The 6000-nt window shown below is 44.5% G+C and overlaps 1 long non-coding RNA gene across 1 annotated transcript in view; it reads left to right on the top strand.

The window, feature by feature from the left end:
• The first annotated feature begins 620 nt into the window (after positions 1-620).
• Positions 621-6000, top strand: part of LOC127528394 (uncharacterized) — a 104769-nt gene continuing 99389 nt past the window's right edge. Inside the window, exon 1 of the long non-coding RNA XR_007935279.1 lies at positions 621-906. This is a non-coding gene — a long non-coding RNA (uncharacterized LOC127528394). The remainder of the gene's footprint in view (positions 907-6000) is intronic.

The raw sequence follows: 6000 nt of genomic DNA, 5'->3' as shown, positions 1-6000 counted from the left end.
CTCCAGGCTACAAAAAGGACATAGCAGCACAAGAGAAGGTCCAGAGAAGAGCGACTAGGCTGATTCAGGGCTACAGGGGATGCGTTATGAGGAAAGATTGAAGAAGTTGAACCTGTTAACCATTTAATGTCAGTATATGTAAATTATTACATGTAGGAAGTTAAAATATGAGGTCTGAATATACAATGGGAGGTCAGAAAATCGACACTACACCTTATGAGAAGGATTTAGGAGTCGTAGTGCCACGGTTTTCAAACTGTGGTACGCATACCACTGGTGGTACTTCAAGTCATGCCAAGTGGTACTCGTGTGGTCCTTTATTTTCCACGCATCGATGTTGCTAGAATGCCAATATGTTGCATATAATCATATATAGTATAAGTATACTACTGTAAATGCGTGGAAGACTCCAAGCTGACTTTTATTAGCGTGGGCACCCATTTCCTTAATTAGTTTAATATCACTTTAACGTCATAATTATAATCATTATAGTTGTTATAGTACACTTTTTCTTCAAAACAACACGGGTGTAAATTAACGATTCATTGACAGTGGTACTTCAGTTTACTGGTCCTCGCGGAGTGGTACTTGTTCAAAAAAGTTTGAAAACCGTGGTCGTAGTGGACTCGACACCATCAACTGCCAGACGGTGTTCAGAAGTCATTAAGAAGGCTAACAGAATGTCAGGTTATATAGCGCCTTGATGTGTGGAGTACAAGTCACAGGAGGTTCTGCTCAGGCTTTATAGCACACTGGTGAGGCCTCATCTGGAGTCCTGTGTGCAGTTTTGGTCTCCAGGCTACAAAAAGGACATAACAGCACTAGAGAAAGTCCAGAGAAGAGCAACCAGGGTGATTCAGGGCTACAGGAGATGAGTTATGAGGAAAGATTAAAAGAGCTGAGCCTGTTAAACATTTAATGTCAAAAAATATAATGTATTATACATGGGAAGCAAAAATGTGAGGTTTGAATACACAATGGGAGGTCTGAAAATCGAGGGTACCCATTATGAGAAGGATTAAGGAGTCGTAGTGGACTCTAAGCTATCAACTGCCCGACAGTGTTCAGAAGTCATTAAGAAGGCTAACAGAATGTCAGGTTATATAGCGCCTTGATGTGTGGAGGACAAGTCACAGGAGGTTCTGCTCAAGTCTTTATAACACACTGGTGAGGACTCATCTGGAGTCCTGTGTGCCATTTTGGTCTCCAGGCTACAAAAAGGACATAGCAGCACTAGAGAAGGTCCAGAGAAGAGCAACTAGGCTGATTCAAGGAGTACAGTGGATGAGTTATGAGGAAAGATGAAAAGAGCTGAGCCTTTACAGTTTAAGAACAAGAAAATTAAGAGGAGACCTGACTGTAGTGTTTAAAATGATGAAGGGAATTAGTCCAGTGGATCGAGACTGTTATTTTAAAACTAGACATTAATCCCGTTACAATAACGGGCGCTAGAACAGTAGTGCATAAACATTAATAAGAACAGTCTATATTAAATGGCAAAGGACCGTCTATTTTCTGTTACAGTAATCCTGGCTTGTATGTGGCTGTAATATGTGTCACTGTATTGTGTTCCTTTAATTTTCTCTCACAGTAATACGTCTCTCCAGCAAGTATTTTAATCTGTGCTGGCGTGAAGCTGATTATTGTATGTATGGCGTCTCCCCAGCAATGGATTTTAAGTGCGCGAAAATAAATCTACTTTTAAAAGTCATCCTATTGTGATATCATGAAAATTCGTATATTTAGGAAAACACTTTACCAGGCCAAGTTTGTTAATTGCAAATCTGACATCCTCAGAGTGAACAGCAAACACTAATCCCACCTCTTTGGGGAAGCTGGTCTCCGCGTCTCAATACCTGATTGGATTTTTCATGTGTTATGTTTTAGGTCTTACCTCATTTATTGAAATCCGATTGGATCGGCCGTGCAATATTTTATAGGTCCCGCCCTCTCTGTCTTGTGTGACGCGTCCGGCGGCCTTTGAAGCGTCGCACCGTACCCCCTTCGCACTTCGCCAGAAGACACACACACACACACGGACACATGGACGCACACAGGGATTTTATTAAAGAGGATGAGTTCATCAAGACCATGGGGACAGAGTTGGAGACTTGTTAAGGGTAAATTTCACACAAGCATTAGGAAGTTTTTCTTCACACAGAGAACCACAGACACTTGGAATAAGTGACCACCAAGACGTGTGGTGGACAGAAGGACTTTAGGGACTTTCAAAACTCGACTTGATGTTATTTTGGAGGAATTAAGTAGACAGGACTGGCAGGCTTTGGTGGGCTGAATGGCCTCTTCTCGTCCACATTATTCTAATGTGCTCCCCGTGTCTGTGTCCTACCACTGTCCGAAGACATGCAGGTTAGGTGGATTAGCAATACTGAAATGGCCTGTGTGTGTGTGTATAGGAGTATAGGTGTGTGTGTGTGTGTTTGCCATGTGATGGTCTGTCGTCCTGTCCACGGATTGTTCCTGCCTTACACTGTATGCCGGCTGGGTTAGGCTCCAGCACCCCGCTCTCCACAACCCTGTTCAGCAGGTCAGACGATGACTGGCTTTGCCACAATGTAATGTGTTTTGCACCGGACCATAGAGGGCGCTCTCAAACTTTTGAAACAGAGTCCGCTGCGTTGTGTGAGGCAGAGGCCTTGACAGGGCACTCACAAAAGGAATGTTGGGATCTTTTTTTTTTTTTTTTTTTTCCTGCCCTGCCTGGGTGGCAGCCGATCTGTCCAGCCTGGAAAAGGCGAGCCTGCCGAGATCTGGGAAAAACCTTCGTTGTTAGCCTGAGGTTCAGCCTGCTCCGCTGTGCAGCTTTTGAATCACAGGAACACTTAAGCGTTTAATTCGGGCCTGTGGCTTTTGCAAAACCAGCTGACTTTATTTTTTATTTTTTTATTTTTTTTTGATTCCATAAATGATGGATTGTGCAGCTGGAGCCAGCGTGCAGAAACCTAACACTGCGGCTCCTACCTGGCTCTCCTCTCCTCTCCCGGTCCCACAGTGCAGAGCTTGTGGTTGTTTGCCGCAGTTCCATTTCTTTGCTCCTTGACATGTCTGTAAATAAACCTGGCCCGGCTGGCGTCGCCAGGCTGGACAATCCGAGGTTGCTTGACTGTGTTCGCTGACAAAAGCTTTATTGATTAAGATTTAACGAAATGGTTCCTTCCCCGCCGCCGTCTGAAGTGGAAACACAGAAATGGCCGTGTCGTTTGAAAAGGTGACTCTTTCTGTAGCCTTAGAGACATCCCTGCAGGATGCATTGTGTGTGTGTCGTGTGTGTTTGTATGGGTGCCATCTCTGCCCAGGGGTGCCCCAAGGCAGAATAGCCATCCATCCATTCATTTTCCAACCCGCTGAATCCGAACACAGGGTCACGGGGGTCTGCTGGAGACAATCCCAGCCAACACAGGGCACAAGGCAGGAACCAATCCCGGGCAGGGTGCCAACCCACCGCAGGACACACACAAACACACCCACACACCAAGCACACACTAGGGCCAATTTAGAATCGCCAATCCACCTAACCAGCATGTCTTTGGACTGTGGGAGGAAACCCAGGCAGACACGGGGAGAACATGCAAACTCCACGCAGGGAGGACCCCGGGAAGCAAACCCAGGTCTCCTAACTGCGAGGCAGCAGTGCTACCCACTGCGCCACCGTGCCCAAGGCAGAATATCACCCAAAAAATGAAATGAGACAAAGAGACTGAAAGGTTCTTGTATTGGGTGTGAACAACAAGTGGGCCGTGAGTCATTATCTGAGTAGTGATAATCAGGGGGTCCTGTTGCCTGAACACGGACACCGAACTCTGGTACCGTACAATATACAAAAATAGGCAATGGAGAATGTAATCAGTTCGGATATATGCATTGTCACCCATATGTGTGCATAGGGGACAGTTTAAGGACCCCTGTGATGGTTATGATTGCCACAACAGAGGGATTGGCATCCCGACCGAGGTGGATAGCAATTCCTTCCCAGGCTACAAGGGGGAGATCAGAATGGACTGGCATCCCAGTCAAGTTAGTTGGTGGTACCTTTACTGACTGGGAGACCATAATGGAAGGACAGAGGGAGACGGCTTCCAGGAGCCAGGAGTTTCCCCCCTAAATACAGGGTGGAACTCCCATTGGTACACCCACAGGATATTTTAGGAGTTGTAGTCCTGATGGGTTAACCCTGTTAGGGTACTTGGGTGCCACCAGGGGGAGCTGCAGGGGACCACCAATGCTATTTTAGGGGGCTTCCACCTGGCCTGGAAGTGTTTTTGACGTGCATTGCTGTAGCACCGTCAAGCACTCCGGGGTCCAGCATCAAGGGAGCTGCCTCTGACCCTCTGTTGCTGGACCCCGGAGTACTTACCGGTGTGTTGCATTGCTCAACCTTCTTCTTAATAACTCCTTCCATTATTTTAGCTCTAATATACTTTACGCTGACAGGTCTACAGTTCTTTCTTATCACCCTTTTTATGTAATGGCATCATATTTTGCCACTTTCCTGTCTTTGGAAATTTTTCTCCTATGAACCCAGGATGGCTGTTATTTAGTATGTTATTTTCATTGTTGGCGTTCTTTTCTAATATCCATCCATCCGTTATCCAACCTGCTATATCCTAACTACAGGGTCACGGGGGTCTGCTGGAGCCAATCCCAGCCAACACAGGGCACAAGGCAGGAAACAAACCCCGGGCAGGGCGCCAGCTCACCGCAGGACACACGCACACACACACACCAAGCACACAGTAGGGACAATTTAGAATCACCAATGCCCCTAACCTGCATGTCTTTGGACTGTGGGAGGAAACCCACGCAGACACGGGGAGAACATGCAAACTCCACGCAGGGAAGTGAATCTGGGTATCCAGATATCAACTGCACCACCGTGCCGCCCAGGATGGGATATAACGTAATCCAATCCTGAAAATCCTTCCAACAAAGCAACGAAAATGGCAGACTCTACACATCGCAGATTTTCTAGTAACTTCCATCTTAAAAATGTTGGGGAATTTTGGGAAGTGAACACGTTTTCTAAATAAGCGGGATTCTGAGAAATTAATTCCTTCGTTTATTTCTAGTAGGATTGACTAGATAGATAGATAGATAGATAGATAGATAGATAGATAGATAGATAGATAGATAGATAGATAGATAGATAGATAGATAGATAGATAGATAGATAGATAGATAGATAGATAGATGAAAGGCACTATATAACAAATAGATAGATAGATAGATAGATAGATAGATAGATAGATAGATAGATAGATGAAAGGCACTATATAACAAATAGATAGATAGATAGATAGATAGATAGATAGATAGATAGATAGATAGATAGATAGATAGATAGATAGATAGATAGATAGATAGATAGATAGATAGATAGATAGATAGATAGATAGATAGATAGATACTTTATTAATCCCAAGGGGAAATTCACGACTACTGCAATACGGTGTTCACTGGATGTTCAAACTGTTCTTTGTGCAGCTTCCAGTTAATCCAAAATGCCGCTGCAAGAATTATTACAAGAACACGAAAAATATGAACACATAACTCCGGTTCTTAAATCCTTACTCCTCGTTGTGACCAGAGCAGGGTAAAATAATTAGCCAGCCGTGGATAACTCAGAATATTAAGTCCTTTATTTTACGACAGGCACGCACTGATCTCCAATCAAGAAGAACATTCTTTTATTCAAGACTCCTTTCCTATCCTTTCAACAGGTAACACATTTTTTAAAAACTCCCCCAAGCGTTCTGGCAGAAACTACAAGTGAACACAACACACCTGCTCCCGGTTAAGTTTAGGGCGGATTTCAAAATCCTCCTTTTAACAAATAAAGCATTAAATGGCCGAGGTCCGGCTTACTTGTCTGAACTTATCATGACTTACAAACCAGAGTGCGTATCTCAAGATGGTGGTCTGCTTAGGATCCCAAGGATTAATAAAATAACAGTGGGAGGTCGAGCTTTTAGTTACAGGGCG

The sequence above is a fragment of the Erpetoichthys calabaricus genome, chromosome 6, assembly GCF_900747795.2.
Source record: "Erpetoichthys calabaricus chromosome 6, fErpCal1.3, whole genome shotgun sequence".
Classification (NCBI taxonomy): Eukaryota; Metazoa; Chordata; class Cladistia; order Polypteriformes; family Polypteridae; genus Erpetoichthys; species Erpetoichthys calabaricus.
This window is presented reverse-complemented; position numbering and strand designations above follow the sequence as displayed.